Source organism: Rhinolophus sinicus, chromosome 1 (genome assembly GCF_057876585.1).
Source record: "Rhinolophus sinicus isolate RSI-liver-muscle chromosome 1, RSI-T2T, whole genome shotgun sequence".
NCBI classification, from domain to species: domain Eukaryota; kingdom Metazoa; phylum Chordata; class Mammalia; order Chiroptera; family Rhinolophidae; genus Rhinolophus; species Rhinolophus sinicus.
In genome coordinates, this window is record NC_142501.1 from 100,496,960 (window position 1) to 100,518,557 (window position 21,598).

A 21,598-nucleotide genomic window follows, 5' to 3' on the forward strand; every position below is an offset into this window, starting at 1 on the left:
AAGGAAAAGGACTCACAGTCTGAGCTGGAGGGAGCAGGCAGAGCATCACCCTGCTGCACCCGCGGGGAACAGGGGACGTCAGATGGCTCTGAGTATTGATTGGGGTGCAGATAATCTTAGGGACTTGCGGATTTACAGATAGCAATCTGCGAATAATGCGAGTCCACTGTAGTAGACAAAGTAGCCATAGTTTTTCTGTGTCAGGGTTTTTAGGATGGTTTCATTTTCGTATCTTGTAACTCTTATTTCTTTTTTTTTTTTTTTTTTAATTTAAAATTGTTTTATTGTTCATTCCAAAAAAAAAAAAAAAAAACCAAAACAGTCTCCAGCTACATGGTAAGTCACTTTTAAAATCCAAACAACTTTGCTGTTTTTATATGAAAGGTAATTATGCAATAGTTGTCAGGAATGTTGAATAAGATAAAGTATGTAGGCAGCAGATACCAAAGAAATCCTATATGGTTACACAGTTGTTCAGGCAAACACAAGAAAACTCTGGTTCAGTTTCTATGAACTATCAAAAGGATAAAGACAAAATTAATCAGGCGTTGAATGGCAGCTTTTCAACATAATGAAGACACATAAACAGACAAAATACACCTTCTCATTCTAAAACATTTCTTTTTTAGTTTGTATGTACTTTGAATAATCTTGTATTAAGTTTTGCTGCAACTTTCAATGTTCAAAGTAAATCTATCCTGGTGAAGGTTCTAAGAAGTCGACAGCAGCAGCAGCAGGGGCATAAAACAGTCATTTCACTGCTATTTCCAGATTCTATAAAATCCCAATGCTATTGCCAGGCAAGTAAACACGGAGGCTGCAAGATAACGAATTGTCTCAAGCTTGTTAGATTCCATTAGTGTTTTTAAAGACGCAATTTCAGTGTCAATTTTATTACTGGTCTCTGAAATAATACTTTTGATTTTGGTATCCTTTCTGGTAAATTCTGTGGTTGCTTCCATAAGTTTCTTTTCTTGATCTGTAAACATATCTGTTACTCTGCTCCTTTCTAGGTTGATGTCCAGTTTATTATCTGCTCTGATTCGACTAGTTTCATTTATCAGTTGTTGTTTAACTTGTTCTAATTCAATTTTCATTTTCTCATTCTCTGCCCTCAGATTTGCAAATTCACTTTTCTCTAGGATGACCATATCTTTTCTGATGGCGTCCAAATGAGCCATTAGCTGTTGTACTGTTATTTCCTGTTGAGCTTGAGTGACCATCTCCTTATAGATAGCATCCAAGCTGATATTTGATAAAGTGGTTAATGCTGATACAATTGTTTCTGCTTGTGCTTTGTCAAATCCATGAGTTTCCAAGTCCCGAACCAATGCATGGGTATCAAAAGTTAATTTCCTTTGTTCTAAAGGAGTTATGTCCACTCGCCTCATATCAAATCCTTCCTTGGTTGTGGTGGTTAAGAAGTCTCTCCGCAAGGCCGGCAAGAAACGCCCACAGGGCATTAAAAGCCGGCAGTCCCCACTGCTTTCCGCTAGCAGGAGACGCCAAGCCCCGCGACTCCACATATCCTCAGTTTTCCGGTCTCTTATTTCATTTTATAAAACAATAAATTTTGTCCTGAAATTTCATGGCTTCAAATGAAATATAAGAAAATTCCTCTTGTTTTGAGTTCTGTTATTTGGACATTTTGTTCCCTATTTCTTTTTCCAACCTAGGTAGGGCTTAGTACCATATTTCACCCAAAATAAGACCAGGTCTTACATTAATTTTTGCTCCAAAAGATGCATTAGGGCTTATTTTCAGGGGATGTCTTATTTTTTCATGTACAACAATCTACATTTATTCAAATACAGTCATGTCATCTTCTTCTGGAACATTATCATAACTCTCCAAACCCCGAATTCTGGCTTGAATTTCTTGCGACTCCGTTTCCTGTAGAACCATTGGCCCCAATCTCTCATGTCCAGCAATAGAGCTCTCCTTAAATGAGCCCTTCTTGTCCATGTAGGCTGCTCGTAGTGCATTGGCAACACAGCTGTCAATGATTTTATCCCATGAATTCTTCACCCAAGTCACAACCTCTTGCAGGCTAGGCTTCACAAAGTTTCCAGGCTGAGTTCCATTCTATTTTCAGTGTAATCATTGATTTCCATGTGCAAATGGACCTTGAATGCCTTGTTTATTTCAATGTCAAGAGCCTGGAGATAGGCAGTCATTCCTGCGGGAATCATTATTTGATCTATTCTTCTCTCTGCAAGGAAGTTCTTCATGTCTTTAGCACGGTGAGTGCTGGCTGAATCCCAGACTAGCAGACCTCTTTGGCCACCTCGCAAAACAAGTGGCAGCATTAAATTGACCCTCTTCCTTATAATTGCTGGTGTGCACCACGCTTTTTCTGTTTCAAGAACGTAAATGCCTGAAACACGTTCAGCCTTATCTTTCTTGCCTTTAGTGATGATTAGAGGTGGGGCTTTCTTTCCATCCAGACAAATTGCCAAAATACAGGTAATGTGTGTGCTTTCGTAACCAGTGGAGGGAATGTAGATTGACGAGGCACCCCTCTGATCAGTTGTCCTTTGAGATCCTTGGCCCATAAACATTGCAGGTTTATCTACAGCAATCATGTTGGAGAGTTGGTGTTTAGAAAAGGCAGTGCTATCAACAAAGGACTTGAATGCAAGTGCACATTTAATTACTTCAGTATCTTCCAGCTTGAACAGTGTTGTCGATCTTGGAGACAGTTTGTATTGCTGAAGGAAGCCATCCCGCCAGTGTTGTGAGGCTTTGAATTCTTCTGGGGATATTTCTAACTGTGGTGCCATTGCAAGGGCAAATGCTTGAATATCAGCCCAGCACACAACCAAAGCCTTTGTTCTCCTGTCAGCAATCCATTCACAGATGATGTCTTCCAGCTCAGGAAATAACGGTTACTGACCTGATCTACACTTGCACTTCTTAGCATTTCCCTCGTCCACCTGTTGACTGAGGTTATGGTACTCTGCTTGCCATTTTCGGACCATTCGGAGATCCAACTTCTCTTTGCAGAAAGCCGTAAGATTCTTGTCCTGGGAGTCCTCCATGATTCCTTTAAATCTACCATTAAATAAAGTGTTAATTGAAGATTTACGAGACAGGAGTGGCAACAAAAATGATGACAGTTAAGAATGATGGTCCACACAAAAGAGACGAAAAATAGCAGGCACCAAAATTCAGAAAACATTTCTTTATTTCAGATGAGTGCATTAAGTACGTCCGTTACAACACACGACGTATTGAATTACGAAGATTCGTATTAGACACAACCACATCCGTTTGTTATCAAGTGCGCATGTTATTCGTGTGTTGTGTCTATGCTCCGGTTGGTCATTCGGCAATAAGTCTCGGATTCATCTGTTTACATAGGCGTTTACCTCTTGTCCAGAGGTGCCTGCTTGGGTATTTATAAATAATTATTTATACTACCATTTATTTTAAGTATTAATGTCAATAGTATTTATATTTAATTATATATTAATATTATTTTATAATTCAGTACGTCTGTCATGTGTTGCAACGGAGGTACTAAATTCATCCGTCTGGCTGACAATCTTAACTGGGGCTTCTTTTTGGGGTAGGGCTTATTTTTGGGGTAGGGTTTATGTTACGAGAATCCTGAAAAATCATGCTAGGGCTTATTTTCCAGTTAGGTCTTATTTTCGGGGAAATACGGTATGTATTAGGCCCTTGGTAAATTTGGCTTTAAAACAAGGATCAGAATTTTTCTTTTTTCAGAAAGCATTTCATATGATTAAACAAATCAGATGTACTTCAAAGAATTTGAGATTTTATGGGATAAAATGTACATTGTTTGGGTATATGTTTTTTAAGTTTTAAGTTGTAAAAGGCGATTGACACTAGGGCAAAAATCTTGGAAGAAAAGGTGGATAAATTTGATTATATAAAAATTTTAGAGCCGGCCCAGTGGCTCAGGCGGTTGGAGCTCCATGCTCCTAACTCCGAAGGCTGCCGGTTCGATTCCCACATGGGTCAGTGGGCTCTCAACCACAAGGTTGCCAGTTCAATTCCTCAAGTCCTGCAAGGGATGGTGGGCAGCGCCCCCTGCAACTAAAATTGAACACGGCACCTTGAGCTGAGCTGCCTCTGAGCTCCCGGATGGCTCAGTTGGTTGGAGTGCGTCCTCTCAACCACAAAGTTGCCGGTTGGAGTCCCGCAGGGATGATGGGCTGCGCCCCCTGCAACTAGCAACGGCAACTGGACCTGGAGCTGAGCTGCACCCTCCACAACTAAGACTGAAAGGACAACAACTTGAAGCTGAACAGCACCCTCCACAACTACAATTGAAAGGACAACTTGACTTGGAAAAAAGTCCTGGAAGTACACACTGTTCCCCAATAAAGTCCTGTTCCCCTTCCCCAATAAAATCTTAAAAAAAAAAGAAAAAATTTAAACTGAACAAAAGCCCATTATAAAGGAAGAAACTGGGACAATATTGGCAACATAAATGATACCCAAAGGTTACTTTTCTTCTGGTGTGTAGAAAATTCTGAAGAGTCATTAAGAAAAAGGCAAACAATACAATACATAGAGAACACAAATAAGTGCTTTTCTAAAGAAGAGCTACAAGTATATATATATATAAAAAATTCTTGAAAAGATTTATGGCCTCAATAGCAATCTTAAGGAAAGCAAAATAAAACAGGATATAATTTTTGCATTTTTGGTTTTGGTGAAAATTAAAACAAGACTAAATAATGTAAAAAGGCTAACTAGTATGTATAATATGATAGTTGTGGTCTAAAAACGCATTCCCTTTCTTCAGAGGAGAGTTTCACCCTCTTCCACCATGACCAAAGAGGAGGTCCTGCTGAGAGACCATCTGTCATCAGGGTACTGTTCTCATATTTTAGTGGACAACACATTTAAAATAATTTTAAAAGGGAAAGGAGATGCAAACTTAAAAGAGGTTGCCACGCCACTGAGTGGTAAACGTAAGGAGGAGTAGAAAATTATAAAAACCCAGCACACAGATGCAGAAAGTGTGGCCATTTGGTTTGCAGCCCGTGTTTGCCCCTTAGGGGACATTTGGCAATCTCTGGAAACATTTTTGGTTGTCATGCCTTGGGGGCTACTATTGGCATCTGTAGGGCAGAGGCCAGGGGTGCTGCTGACATCCTAGAACGCACAGGACAGAGAGTCACCTGGTCCTCGAGAGCCCCAAGATTGAGAACTCTGGTGTAGGGCAGGAAGCTCCTGTGTGACCTACTGGGAATAGGTGTGCCACTGTGTGATGATGGCCCTGAGGTACTAAGAAAATGTGTTTGCTGTACACTTGGTGTAAACCGCTATGGGTGTGTCTAATTGTCATTAGATTTCCAGTCATATGTTTTAAAGAAATGTTTAATGCTTAAAGAAATCAGCACTTATTTGGAAGATTTATACATCTTACTTTAAATAGGGATAAAATAGGCATTACTGTATTCTAGTATTTTACCTAATGTGAGTCACATAACTAACTTGTTGAAAAACCTTTCCTCCTTTTTGTGTGAGTAATTTCTTAATGGAATATGCTAATCACAAACACAATGCACACTAGCTTAAAGGCCCTCATTTAAACAAAACAAAACTAGTTTCCTAACTCAGTAATGTGAAAACTATGCATTTAGAAGTGACTGGTAGATTAAATTTATTTGATAGGTAGCATACTTGTAGAGTGCAGAATTTCTGATTATTTGGTCTGAGTTTTCATAAATATGCAGGAAATGAGTCAGAGTACTTATTTAGTAAAACCACAAAATAAAAGTAAAAAATACAATAATGTTTTACATTACGTAGGTACAGATTTTTTCATTGATATTTGAGAGGTGGTCATACAAATAAACTTTTGTTTCTTCAGTATTTTTTGGTAGTAGAGGGGAGGAGGATATTATGAAGAGTTCGTTTTTTTAACAGAATTTTGTAATTCACACTTAATCATTGTTTTCTGTTAAGGATAAATTGTTATGTACAGTAATGAACATTTGATACCTGATGCTTGGGAGTTTTTAGGAAAATAATTTAGACTTAAAATACATGGCAAAATGTTAATTATTGAAGCACAAAATGTTCCTATAATTCTACTTTTTTGTAATATATGCTTGAAATTTTCCGTAACAGTCGTTTTAAAAAGTTAACAATGAAAATAGGCGCTCCTTTCTGGAGGATAGGGAGCTGGTCTCAGGGGAAGTGAGGGGAGACACGTTTAAGAACAAGTGACTGTGGTCTGAAAGTTCCTTTTAAGTTGAAAATTTTTAATAGAAACTATAAAAATAATCCTCTCCAGGCTCTTCAACAAAGTGACATGTCAGTTGGCTTCGGGGACTTGTGTTTTAAGTGCACAATTTAGTGGTTTCTAGCACATTCTCAAGGCTGTGCGGCCATTACCACTAATTGTAGAACACTTTTCATTCTGCAAAAAGAAACCTTGAATCCATGAACTCTCTCCATTCCCTCTCACCGGTCCTGGGCAACCCTTTATCTGCTTACTGACTATGGATTGGCCTATTCTGGACATTTCATATCAGTGGAGTCACAACGTGTAGCCTTTTGTGTCTGGCTCCTTTCACTTAGCATAAAGATTTCGTCCACGTTGTGGCCTATGTCAGTGTTTCATTCCTTTTTGTGGTTCGATAGTATTGCATTATATGAATAATGTTCCAGTAGATGTATCACATTTTGTTCATCCATTCATCAGTTCATGGATCTTTGGGATGTTTTCTCTTTTTGGTTATTATGAATAATGCTGCTATGAAATACACGTGTAAATTTTTGTTGGATATAGGGTTTTTTTGGGAGATAATTGACATATAACATTGTGTAAGTTTAAGGTGTACAATGTGTTGATTTGATACATGTATATATTGCCATATGATTACTATCAGAAGTTAGCTAGCAACTCCATCAGGTCACATAATTAACATTTACACTCTAGTCTCTCAGCAGCTTTCAAGTATATAACATAGGGTTATATATGATCCTAATGCTGTTCATTAGATCCCACAGCTTATTCATCTTCTAACTGCACGCTTCTCCCCTTTGGCCAACAGAATGGGAATCTCTTGGGCATGTACCTAGAACAATTTCTGGGTTATACGGCAATTCCCCCTCTTTTGAGGGGCTGTCAAACTGTGTTCAGAAGCAGCTGCTGCCCGTTTTACATTCTACTAGTTGTGTATGAAGATAGCAGTTATTTTGCTTCTGTGTCCACACTTGTTTGTTTTGATATTTTGCATACAGCCATCCCGAGTGTGAAGTGGTATCTCAAGATGGTTTTGATTTGCATTTCCCTAGTGACTAACGATGTCAGGTATCTTTTGGTGTCTTATTTGCCATTTGTACATCTTCCTTGGAGAAAAGTCCGTTCAAAAACTTTGCCCGTAGGTTGTCTTTTTATTGCTAAGTTGTAAGAATTTTTTGTATATTCTGAGTAGAAGTCCATTATCAGATAAGTGATTTGCAGATATTCTCTCCCATTGTCTGGGTTGTCTTTTCACTTTCTTGATGATGTCCTTTGAAGCACAAAAGTTTTTAATTTTGATGAAGCCCACTTTATATTTTCTTGGTTACATTGTTGAATGACCCCTCATTCTTTTTTATACCCGCTTGTACTCCACTATATATAATGATGCCCCTTACTGTGATCATCCAGTGTGCCCCATTGATTTACAAACAGTGCTACAGTCAGTGGCTTTGTGCGCTTGTCATGGGTGATTTTTGCCTGTGATATTGCTGGGTCAGAGAGTAAATGTGAGTTCTGGTCAAGGTGGTGGAAATATTGTACGCCAGTTGTAATGGAAAAATTTTAAAAAAGTATTAAAAAAAGAGTAAATGCATATGTGATTTTGTGGTTAGACTGTGACATTTGTGTTCCCACCAATAGTGTCTGAAAATGCTTGTTTCTCTACAGCTCTACAGAGGATATTGCCAGGCTCTTAGATTTGTGCTAGTCTGATTGGTGAGAAAAGGTGTATTAAAATGGAGTGTTAAATTTCTTTTGTTATGAGAGCAATTAAGTATCTTTCCAGAAGTTTACAGGCCTTTTGTATTTTTCTGTTTTCTTCCTGTCCATATCTTTTGTCCATTTTATTTTTTCTATTAAGCTTCTCCTGAAAGTTTAGAAGTTACTGACACATTAGGCATATTAGCCCTTCCTTTATGCTATAAATGCAAATGCTTTTTATATTTTTACCTACATTTTGTCATTTATATTTTCACCTTGCTTAAACAGTATTCTGGCCATGCAAAGGGTTATACTTATGTTTGATTTTAGAATTTTCTTGTTGTTGGTCGTGGTAGTCAGATTTATCAGTCTGTTACCCTATTGCTTTGCTTCTGTATTTTGAACCACAGGAATGTTTTTTTCCCACTCTGGTTTAAAAGGAATTTATCCATGCTTTAGTTTATTATTTAGTTTATACTTGCTGATTTCATTATTTTTTTATTTAGGTTTTTGAAACACTAGGAATTAATCCTAGTGTATAAGATGAAGAATCTAGTTGTCGCAACATTACTTTTTAAATATCCTTCTTTTCACCACTGATGTGAATGTCTTTTTTATCACGTAATAGATTTCAGTAAGCACTTGGGGCCAGTATGAGCTTTCTATCTTGTTCTATTCGTCTGTGTCTTTTCATGTGCCAATACCTTACTGTATTGATGTTATATTAATGATTAGCTATATATTAATCTCTGATTGGGCTAGTTCTTCCTTATTATTTTTCTGTTTTGGAAATTTTTTTTCAGTGATAAAAAAACTTTTATTTCTGTATACCAAAAATAATCAGAAAATGAAAATTTGAAATGGTATTACATCATTACAATAGTATAAAATATTAAACACCTAGGAATGGACAAAGTGCAACATTTTTGTGCAAAAATAATAACATGTTATTGCACTAAGTTAAATAAAACCCAAATATATGTTCAGGCATTAGGGGACTCAACATTGTAAAGATGCCCTCCCAAATAATCTATAGATTCAGTGCGGTCCCAATCAAATTCCAAGAAATTAGTAAACTGATTCTAAAATTTACATAATGCAAAAGGCCGAGGATGGCCAAGATAATTTTTTTATTAGTTTCAGGTGCACAAAACAATGTAATAGACATTTATCATTTATATCCCTCACACAGTTACAACCCCTCTCCCCCCATCCACTATCCCTCTGACATTGCACACAGAGCCATTACATTTCCACTGTCTCTATTCCTAATGCTGTACTCTGCGTCTTGTAACCATATATATACATATATGTATAAAATTGTAGTTGACATTCATTATGGTTCAGCTTCAGCTTCCGGTGTACAGTGCAATGATCAGGCATCTACATCATCCCTGAGGTAGTGTCCCTAATGAGACAAATGTCCATCGGATACCCTACAAAATCTTTACAACATTATTGATTACATTCCCCAAATTGACTTTCGTAACCCCATGGCCATTTTGTGGTTACCGACTGTTTTCTAATCCCCTCACCTTCCCCCTTATCCCCACCCCCTCTCCCATCTAGCAACCCTCAGTTTTTCCTCTGTGTCTCCAAAACTGTTTCTGATTAGTTCATTCACTTATTCTTTTCTTTAGATTCCACATATAAGTGAGATCATATGGTATTTGTCTTTCTCTGTCTGACTTATTTCACTTAACATAATGTTCTCTAGGTCCATCCATGTTGTTGCAAATGGTAAGATTTACTCTCTTAATGGTAATACTCCATTGTATAAATGTACCACAGTTTCTTAATACAGTGGTCTACCGATGGGCATTTCAGTTATTTCCATGTCTTGGCTATGGTGTATAATGCTGCAGTAAAAGGGGTGCATACATTTTTTTGAATCAGAGTTTTGGATTTCTCTGGATAGATAACTAGAAGTGGAATTGCTGGATCATAAGGTAGTTCCATTTTCAGATTTTTGAGATACCTCCATACTGTTTTATGTAGTGGCTGCACCAGTCTGCAGTCCCACCAAGAGTGCACAAGGGTTCCCTTTTCTCCACATCCTCGCCAGCACTTGTTGTTTGTTGATTTATTGATGATAGCCGTTTTGACTGGGGTGAGGTGGTATCTCATTGTCGTTTTATTTGCATTTCTCTGATGGTTAGTGAGGTTGAGCATTTCTTCATATGTCTGTTTGCCATCTGTATGTCCTTTTTAGAAAAATGTCTCTTCATGTCCTCTGCCCATTTTTTAATTGGGTTGTTTGTTTTTTTGCAGTTGAGTTGAGTGTGTTTTTTATAAATTTGTGATATTAACCCCTTATCAGATATATCATTGGCAAATATCTTTTCCCATTCAGTAGGATCCCTTTTTGTTTTATTGATGGTTTCCTTTGCTGTGAAAAAACTTTTTAGTTTGATGCAATCCCACATGTTTATTTTTTCTCTTCCCTTGCCCGAGGAGATATATCAGTAAAAATCTTACTCCAGGTAATGTCTGTGAAGTTTCTTCCTATATTTTCTTCTAGGAATTTTATGGTTTCAGATCTTACATTTAAATCTTTAATCCATTTTGAATTTATTCTTGTATATGGTGTAAGGAGGTGGTCCAGCTTCATTTTTTTGCATGTGTCTGTCCAGGTTTCCCAGCACCATTTATTGAATAGACAGTCTTTACCCCACCGTAGATTCTTGCTTCCATTGTTGTAGATTAAATGGCCATATAGGCATGGATTTATTTCTGGACTCTCTATTCTGTTCCATTGATCTATGTGTCTGTTTTTTTATGCCAGTACCATGCTGTTTTGATTACTGTAGCCTTGTAGTATAATTTGATGTCAGGTATTGTTATACCTCCCACTTTGTTCTTATTGCTCAAGATTCCCGAGGGTATCCGGGGTCTTTTATGGTTCCGTATAAATTTTAGGATTATATGTTCTATTTCTGTGAAAAATGTCCTTGGTAGTTTGACAGGAATTGCGTTGAATCTGTATATTGCCTTAGGCAGTATGGACATTTTAACGATACTCTTCCTATCCATGAGCATGGTATGTGTTTCCATCTATTTGTATCCTCTTTAATTTTTCTCTTCAGTGTCTTATAATTTTCTGAGTACAAATCTTGTTTTGGAAATTCTTGCTTATTATTCCTAATGAGTTTTTAAAAACACTTTTCTAGATCCAGGGGAAAAAAAGAATTTAAGAGTGTTTTAATTTAAATCCATTACCTTACACACTGATACAGGGAGAATGGGCATCTTTATGATATTGGGTCTCTCTGTGCAAGAGCATGGAATATCTTTCCATTTATTCAATTACATGTCTGTTTTTCAGGAGCATTTTTAATTTTCACCATATTGGTTTGCATAATTCTTGTTAAGTTTATGACTAGGTATTTCATTTTCTCTAACTATTGTTCATCTATGTGAGGGCATTGATTTCTGCATGTTAATTTTCTGATCTTTACTAAATGTCCTTATTTTGATTATATTTTTCATTTTTTATAGTTTTCTGGATGTGTAATCTTGTCATCTGCAAATAGAGATAGTTATACCTCTTTTTCCAGTTCTGTTCCTCTGATTGCTTTTTCTGTGTAAGTGCGTTGATAAATATCTCCAATTCATTGTTCAGTAAGGGTGGATGTAGTGAGGACTCCTTAATCTTTTCATCATTTTAGCAGAAAATGCTCTTAATATTTGTCCTTTAAGAAAATGCTGGCATTATGGCGTGTTTATATTAAAGAAGTATCCCTCAATTTGTACCTTATTTATTTATTTTTTTTACTTGAGTGGATATTAAATCATGTCAGGTGCTTTTGCAGCACTTGAAGAGGTGATCATATTCTCTGCTCTTCCAGTGTTGTTAATTACAGTGATTTATTTCCTAGCATCGAACCACCGTTGCATTTCTGAATAATGCATTTATTTTAATGGGCTGTTTGATTCTGTTTGCCAAACTTTAAGACTTCTGCAATTTGTATGTATTGTTTATTGTTTACAGCATAAACTTATGTGTTTATTGATTCTACGATAATTGCTCCACTTCCGTCATACTCCCTGAGATGACTCATGCCTCATGGTCCCTCTACTGTGGACAGCTGTGGAGCTCTTGGTTCAGGAATTCCTGTTGCTTCCTTCCTGTGTTAGTCCTGTTTCCTGGGTGACACAGGATCCCGCCTCTTCTTTTTCATGGCTTATTCACATCAGTAACTTCCTGAGAAAGTGTGCATAGGACTTACATTTGGGATTAATTTGCATGACTGAAAAATCTCTGTTCAACCTTTACTAGTTGGTTATTTTAATAGTTATAGAAATTTAGGTTGAAAATAATGTTTCTTCGGAATTAGAAGGCACTCACCCATCATTTCCTGGCTTTCATGTTGCTGTTGAGAAATCTGGTACATGTTGGTTTATGACCTCTCCCATCACTGTGTAAATAAAGCCTGGAAGCTCTTTTTCTCCTTGCATATGTTTTGACATTCTAAGTTGATGTGATTCATGCCTCCCTTCGTCCATTCATAAGCTGGGCCTTGATGTGCCTTTTCCATCTGCAAATGCCTATTTTCAGTGCGAGGTACTTCTCTTGAATTGTTCTTGGATAAATGTTCTCCTCCCCAGATTATTTTCTGAAACTTTTGTTAATAAGGTACTGTATCACATAAAGTTCTCTACTCCGGTCTCTTATTGTGTGTTGTCTTTTGTTTTACTTTTCAGGAGATTGCCTCAACTTTGTCTTCTGTCCCTTTAACTGAATTTGTTATTCATTGTATTTAAAGTTTTTCTGAATTTCCCTGTTTATGGTTTTAGAGATGCTGTTTCCTCTCCTATTCTTCGATGATATTGATTATGTACATTTTGAAAATCTTTACTGTTCCTATTTTATTTGCATACCACCTCCCCTCCCCTCCTTTCTCTTTGCTTGATATGACTGACTGCTTTCTCTCTTTTATTGAGAAATTGTTCTCAAATGTCTGGTGATCATTGTTCATATTTTAGGGTGAGATGCTAATTGAAAATCAGTGGATGGACTTTAGTGTAGGGGTGTCAGGCGGGGCCCGATGGCTTTTTCTTTAGGATCCCTCGGATGTCAGTGTCTAACGGTCCTTTGTGTGGCATGACTTAATTTCTCCAGAAAGGTCTCATTTGGCCTCTTGCCTGAGCCTAAGATAAGGCCCCTGGAATTTGGCAGTAGAAAGAGAATGCCAACTATTCACATTTTATTATGTAGCTTCACCTAGCCCTGTTTTTGGTCTGTATCTTACCACTACTTTTGACTGTTGCTGGCTCAGTCTGTCTGGTTCAGCTTATTCTTAGTGGTGTCTCCCGTTCCCTCGGGGATGAGGGTGGTAGCTGTCCGACTGCAGCTGCCGGCACTGCAGAGCCAGGACTCTGCGCTTCTTATCTAGGCTATGAAATAATACCCTTTATTCAGCATCTCTAATCATTCCAGGACCTGCTGCATCCTGTTCCCAAGTCGTCCTCCAGCTCTGTGCAAGTGGCTTACTTCTCACCACTGTTGCACTATGTAAATTTGCTCTTCCTCTGATTGGCCAAAACACTTACAGTTCCTACAGGTACCTATTGTCTTCATTTTTGTACAGTATATGTTCATCAAAGATGTTTTTTTGTGTTTGTTACTTTTTGAGAAGGGAATGTAAAGGTCCTTACTTTATCATCTTAAAATCTGTAGTCTAAAGATGACCATCTTAGATTATGTTATGTTATCGCCCCTCCAACCCCACTGAAGTTTACAATTCTCTCACTTACTTACAATTGAAATTCTGTGGAAAGCTAAGTCGATTACTCTGGCCTTTGCATCCTGCGTGGTCTGATCTTAGTGTACCTCTGTCCCTTGTCACACCACAGCTGTCTTTATTCACTGCATTCCAGCCACTGTCCTTTCTGCTCCTCAAACATCCCAAGTTCTTGCTCACTGAGGCCTTTGCGTGGCTGTCTTTTTCATCGTTCAAGTCTTAAATAGAATCTCCTTAACTTGTATGATAGGATCAGTTAGGTTTTTCTGGGATAGCAAGCAACCTCCACGTCTCAGTGGTTTAAAAGAACGATGACTCATGCTTATCTGACACATTCATCATGGATTGGCTGGGACGTAAGATGACAGAGCAGCCGCCATCAGCAGCATCGCCATTACCCATGACAGAGAGAAAAAGAAAGAGCAAATGATAGATTCTCAATCTTCCAAAACAGAAGTGGCATAGATCCTGTTCATTCAGATTCCGTTTGCCAGATGTAGTTACATGGCCCAACCTCCTTTCAGGACTGTGGGGAAGTGCAGTCCAACCAGTGCCTGGGACAGGAACCAGACATGTTTGGTGGGCAACACAGATGACTGCTGTGGCAATTTTGAGCAGCCCGTGTAAAGTAGCTTTATTAGGGTCCTCCAGAGAAACAGAACACACACGCACACGCGCGCACTCATGCACAGTCACAGCGAGATTTAGTGTGAAGAATGTGCTATGTGTTTATGGAGGCTGAGGGGTCCCCAGGAGAGCTGGTGGTGAAGTTCCTGTCCAGGCTGAAGACTGGGAAGCCAGAGGAGCTGGTGGTGAAGTGTGGGTCTCCAGTTAGGAGAAGATGAGATGTTCCAGCTCAGCAGTGAGACATAAAAGCAGGTCACAGTTTTCCTTCTTCCACATTTGGTTTTATTCAGGCCCTGAGGGAAATCTGCTTTACTGAATCCAGAAACAGCCTCACAGATACACCCAGAAACAATGTCTAATCAGCTATGTGCGTACCCTGTGGCCAGTGCAGCTGACATACAACATTAACCGTCCCAGGAGCCCTACCCACTGCTGTTCCTATTTTCCTCCTTTTATTTTCTTCCTATGACTTACACTGTCCAAATGAATCTTGTTTTTATGTTTATTGTCTGCCCCCCCACACCAGCTCCATAAGGACAGGAGCCTTCGTGAACTGTGCACCACCATACCCCAAGTGCCAGGAGGTGCTCATAAGAATTCCCTACATGATGACTAGATGAATCTAGAATTTTCCACTGAATGGACTTTACATTTATACTCTCATAGAAGTGCTTCCCTTTTCCCACTTCCTTTAATGTCCATTAAACCAGATTAGGTACACCTTTAGTGTGAATTGCTGTAGACAACTGAGAGTAATTTCCTTTAATGTTAGTCGAGTGTTTTTAGGTATTTGAAATATTTTAGAAAAAGTAGTTAAGTAATCACCGTTAATCAATACAAAACAAAGCTTTGACTGAAAATACAATCAATTTGCTTATAATTTCCTAAACTTTCAACTGTAATGTTGATTTAGATGACTGGTAAAAAAACAACGCAAAACTTCCTTAGCCCTGAGTGTGGAAATGCAAAATTAGGAGTGTTGTCTAGAAGCAGCTATTTTCACTTCTTAGCTGTATAATATTTTTAGGAGATACTTGTTTATCTTAGCTCTATAAGGAGAGACATTTTTGTTATATTTAACCCTCATTTTATATTTAACCCTCATTTTACATTACATTTTTCCAGTTTTTTTCTATTCCTGCATAAATGAATAGAGAACTTGCAAGATTTACTCTCAGCAATTTTCAAATGTACAAGGAAGTTTGTGCTTTCTGACTACCTTTACCCATTTTGCCTACCCCCTACCTCTTCTGCACTCCCCCTTCTCCCTGTCTCCCCTCTTTGCGTTTTCCCCCTTATTCCCTCTTCCCTTTCCAGCTTTCTTTTGAACCTTTTATGAAGTCAGATTTGCTCTTCCTGGTTACAGATGACTACAGCTCAGATTTATGTACAGAGCATTTTAGTTTCTTTCATGGCTAATAGCAATTGGGGCAGATTTTCTTACTTGTATCATCAGGGATGGTTTGGGTTCTGACAGTGGCCTCTGAAAAGGGTGGGGTGAAGATTTGTGATAGAGAGATAGGAATGAGAGGATGTTTCAGGTTTTGCTCTGAACATAGCCATAGGTTTTTATGCAAAGCCAAGAGTAAACACAGGGAACAAAGTAATTGTGGCTACTCCATTGATTCTGCAGACTCAGGTAGGCATATTAAGAATTGGTTTTGAATGTGTTTGAGGACAGAAGTTTTGCAAATAGGTGTTTATAACAGTGATTTTTGAGACTTGATTGGTGTCGACATTTAAATGAAGCTAGCCTTTCTTTCCTCTCCTCTCCCACCCACGATAAATTGCCTTCTGGGGCTCCCTTGAGTGGTGTCTCCTCACAGGTCTGTCCCCCAGCGTGCCTGGCACAAGCATGTTTATCTCCACTGTGTAGCCTAGTGCCTGCAGGTCTGCAGTTAATGTTTGTGACCAAATAAATGCGTGTAAATGAAAGGTGTAAGTAAAACAATAATGATGGCTTTAAAGCCCTTGCTAACGAACTGCTTCAGTCAGACTAAATTAAAGATAAACTTAGTATGACACAAAAATTCTGACACTACCCGGGCACTGACATAGTTTAGTATTGGATGTATTTTTTTTTTACTAACCCAAATAGAATTTACATAAACTATTGACTGCCCATCAGAATTTCTTACTACCTTTCAGAATCTTTTGTGAAGTTAAAAAAAAAAAAGCGCATATCCAGAATCCATCCCTGCAGTCTTTGGCAAGACATGCCGTTTAAAAGGAGTCTTAGGGTTTACATAAACTTATCTTTATAGCAAAGTGTTCTTACTATTTCTCTTAAAAGTGGGACATTAAGTATATGCAATTCCACAAGGTATAAAATAAGGAAAAGTACTCCACTTCCTGCTGCTTACATGTTTTCTGCAAAGATCCTGCATTCCTTTTGAAAGTTCGGGCCGGGCTGCGCTGTGGTCTCCATTGCACTGCGGTCCTGGCGGTTCCTTGTTGGCTTGTTGTTGGATGACGCATCTGCCTGAACTTGCAGTGTGGTTTTGCTGGTAATGAATAATTAAATGTCATAAAAGTTACAGTACTTTTATGAGTTTAAAAACTCAAATATAATCAGCCGTACTTTTAATAGGAAAAAAGAGACTATTGGCAATAAACAGTCATTGCAGTGACTACTGGGAAAGACATTTAAAAAGCAATCTATTAAAAGAATCTTGACATTCAAATCCAACAATTAAAATTCTTTTTATTGGGACAAAATACACATAACAAACAAATCGCCATCTTACCCATTGTAAGTGTACAGACCAGTGGTGTTAAAGACATTCACAGTGGGTGCTGCCATCACCCCCATCACTCCCCATGCAGCTCATTTCATCTTGTGAAACGGAAAGTGCACCTGTTATACAATAACTCCTGTTCTCCTCTCCCCTTCTACTTTCTGTCTCTGAGATTTTTATACTCTAAAGTGCCTCATAGAAGTGGGATCACAAGTGTCTGTCCTCTCGTGACTGGCTCATTTCACTCAGCACAATGTCCTCAGGGTCCCTCCTTACTGTCGCATGTGGCAGGATTCTCTTCCTTTCTCAGGCTGGGTAACGTTCCATGGCCTGTACACACCACGTGTTGTTATCCAGGCATCTGTTGGTGGACGCTTGGGTCACTCCCACGTATTAGCTACTGTGACTAGTGCTGCTGTGAACATGGGTGTTCAGATCTCTCTTCGAGACGCTGCTGCTGTCTGTCCTTTGGGGTGTGTGCCCCGGAGTGGGATTACCATATCTTATAAGATTTGTATTTTTAATTTTTTGAGAAACTTGCATATTGTTTCCACAGCAGCTGCACCATTTACAGCCCCACCAGCAGTGTACAAGGGTTCTTTTCTCCACATCCTCACTAACACTTGTTTTCTTTTTTGTTTTTTTTCGTTTTTAGCAGCCGTCCTAATGGTGTGAGGTAGTATCTCATTGTAGTTTTGATTTGCATTTTCCTAATAACTCCATTACATTTTTAAGTGATCGTCTTTAAAAAAAAATTTCATTGCCATGAAATACTAGTTTCATGTGTACAACATATATCTTACGAAGTGACCCCGCCCCCCAACTACTGTCCATCTTATACCATACAAAGTTATTACAGTATTATTGACTATATTTTCTATACTGTACTTTACATCCCAGGACTGTTTTTATAACTGGCAATTTGTACATCTTAATCCCTTCCTCTTTTTCACCCTCCCCACTCCTCTCCTATCTGGTAGCCATCAATTTGTTCTCTGTATCTGAATTTGTTTTGTTTGTTCGTTTATTTTGTTTTTTAGAATACACATATAAATGAAATCATGATATTTGTCTTTTTCTGTCTGACTTTTTTCACTTTGCATGATACTTTCTAGGTCCACCCATGTTGTTGTCAATGGCAAGATTTCCTTCATTTTTATGTCCAACTAACATTCCATTGTACATATGTATCACCTCTTCTTTATCATCTATTGATGGGCAGTTAGGTTGCTTCCATATCTTGGCTGTTGTAAATAATGGTGAAATGAACATAGTTTGCATATATCTTTTCAAATTAGTATTTTGGGTTTCTTTGGATAAATTCCCAGAAGTGGAATTGCTGGGTCATAAGGAAGTTCTATTTTTAATTTTTTGAGGAACCTCCATACTGTGTTCTGTAGTGACTGCACCCATTTGCAATCCCACCAACAGTGCAGAGGGTTCACTTTATTCCACATCCTCACCAACACTTGTTGTTTGTTAATTGATGATGCCATTCTGTCAGGTGTGAGGTGACATCTCACTGTGGTTTTGATTTGCATCGCCCTGATGATTAGTGATGTTGAGCATCTTTTCATATGTCTATTCACATATGTCCTCTTTGGAGAGATGTCTGTTCAGGTCCTCTGCCCGTTTTTTAATTGGATGTTTTGTTTTGGTGTTGAATTGTATGAGTTCTTTATAAATTTTGGATATTAACCCATTATCGGATGTATTATTAGCGAATATCTTTTCCCATTTAGTAGGTTGCCTTTTTGTTTTGTTGATGGTTTCGTTTGCTGCACAAAAACTCTTTATAGTCCTATTTGTTTTCTTTTTTCTTTTGTTTCCCTTGCCGAGGAGACACATCCCAAAAAAATTACTGAGAGCAGTGTCAGACAGTTTACTGCTTATGTTCTATAAGTTTTATGGTTTTGGTTCTTACATTTACGTCTATAATCCATTTTGTGTTTAATCTTGTATATGATGTAAGACAGTGATCCAGTTTCATTCTTTTGTATTTCTCTGGACAGTTTTCCCAACACCATTTATTGAAGAGATGGTCTTTACCCGTTGTATATTCTTGGCTCCTTTGTCGTAGATTAATTGACCATGTCGATGTGTGTTTACTTCTGAGTTCTGTATTGTGTTCCATTGATCTGTGTGTCTTATTTTTGTGCCCTTGTTGTATAGTTTGATATCAAATAGTGTGATACTTCCAACTTTGTTGTTCTTCCTCAAGATTGCTGTGACTATTCATGGTCTTTTGTGGGTCCATATAAATTTTAGAGTTATTTGCTCTAGTTCTTTGAAAAATGCCATTGGTATTTTTATAGGGATTTCATTGAATTTGTAGATTGCTTTGAGTAGTATGGGTATTGTAACGTTGTTAAATCTTTCTATCCATGAGCATGGTATATCCTTCCATTTATTTGTACCTGCTTCAATTTCTTTGTTCAGTGTCTTAGTTTTTCTGAGTACAGGTCTTTCACCTCCTTCGTTAAATTTATTACTAGGTATTTTATTCTTTTTGATGCAGTTGTAAATAGGGTTGTTTTTTAAATTTCTCTTTCTGATAGTTCTCTGTTGTATAAAAATGCATCTGATTTCTGAATATTAGTTTTGTATCCTGCTATTTTACTGAATTTATTCTAATAATTTTCGGTGAATATTTTAGGGTTCTCTCTATTTAGTATCATGTCATCTGCAAATAATGACAGTTTTACTTTTTCCTTTCCAATTCAGATGCCTTTTATTTCTTTTTCTTGTCTGATTGCTATGGCTAGGACTTCCAAATCTACGTTGAATAATAACGGTGAAAGTGGACATCTCTATCTGGTTCCTGTTCTTAAAGAAAAAGCTTTCTTTAGAATATATAACACCAAGAATAGACCCTAAGGTATACTGTGGACTTTGGGTAATAATGGTGTGTTGGTGTAGATTCACTGATTTTTAACGGATATATCCGCTAGTCAGGGATGTTGATAATTGGGGAAGTTGTGGGCACATAGGAACATGGGACTCTGTATTTTTCTACTGAAAACCTAAAACCGCTCTAAAATGTAAAGTTTCATAATGTTCCTACTTTTAAAAAAGTTTTTTCTAGATGGATTGGGAAGTCTATATTTTAAAAAGTTGTAAAAGACCAGAGGAAAATAGAAGTGAATATTTTTCTGACCTGAGTGCCAAAGGATTTCTAATTATAAAAGGATATGTGGCTAGGTTATAGTATAACTTATGTTTACTAAAAGACAACCAAGAAAATATTTTATGAATATCTTTAATATATAAATAAATTAACATAAAATGAGAAGATGGTATGAATAGACTATCAATAAAAAGTAATTTATAAATTGCTTTGGGAAAATTTCAGCCTAACCTCAGTAACAAAGACATGTACTTACACAGTAAAATTAATTTTTAAATTTTATGTATTATATGATGAAATACTTCAAAGTAGTTTGTTAGATAGTATAAGAACCACTTGAGCCCACCACCAAGAATAAACTCAGAATATACTTGATCATATGTATCAGTGTGGCCTCCTTGGTCAGCCTCTCTTCCCAGCCCCCTAAATAGTCTCTTATTTGCCTATCATGTTTATTATTTCCTTGCAGTAAAAAGTTTCTGCACATAAGTATTTATCACGAAGTAATGCATTGTTTAATTTTGCTTATTTTTAAGATCCTTTCTCCTTTTTTTTTCTGTTTGTAGCATTTGTACTTAAGTAGGTGGAAGGGATTGCATTAAATATGGATAGAGAATATCGATATCAATTGCAATAGAGAATATCAGTATCACCTGGGGGCTTGCCAAAGTTACTTGGACCACTTCACACCTATTAGGATGGTCACTATCAAAAAACCAGAAAATTAGAAGTGTTGATAAAAATGTGGAGAAATTGGAACCCTTTTGTGCTATTGGTGGGAATGTAAAATGGTGCAGCTGTTGTGGAAAACGGTATGGTGGTTCCTCACAAAGTTAAAATAGAACTACCACGTGACTCAGCAACCCCACTCCCGGGCACACACCCCAAAGGACTGACAGCAGCAGCGTCTCGAAGAGAGATCTGAACACTCATGTTCACAGCAGCACTAGTCACAGTAGCTAATACGTGGGAGTGACCCAAGCGTCCACCAACAGATGCCTGGATAACAACACGTGTGTACAGGCCATGGAACGTTACCCAGCCTGAGAAAGGAAGAGTATCCTGCACATGCGACAGTAAGGAGGGACCCTGAGGACATTGTGCTGAGTGAAATGAGCCTGTCACGAGAGGACAGACACTTCTGTGAGGTACTTAGAGTACAAGAATCGGAGAAACAGAAAGTATTAGATTCGTTCAAAAGTAGTTGCAGTTTAAAAGGTTAAAAATAATTGCAAAACTACAATTACTTTTGCACCAATCTAATAGAAGGGTGGGTGCCATGGGTGGGGAAGGGGGAAATGGGAGTTATTGTATAATAGGTGCAGAGTTTCAGTTTTACAAGGTTAAATGAGTTATATGGGGAGTGATGGGGGTGATGGCAGCACCCACTGTGAATGTCTTTAATACCATTGGTCTGTACACTTAC

At 37.9% G+C, this 21,598-nt stretch overlaps 1 protein-coding gene and 1 pseudogene across 20 annotated transcripts in view; one reads left to right on the forward strand and one right to left on the reverse strand.

The window, feature by feature from the left end:
* The window catches only part of ZMYND11 (zinc finger MYND-type containing 11), a 125,528-nt gene that overhangs the window by 17,200 nt on the left and 86,730 nt on the right, over positions 1 to 21,598 (forward strand). The window lies entirely within an intron of this gene.
* On the reverse strand, positions 297 to 1,557 carry LOC141570046 (coiled-coil domain-containing protein 90B, mitochondrial pseudogene; annotated as a pseudogene).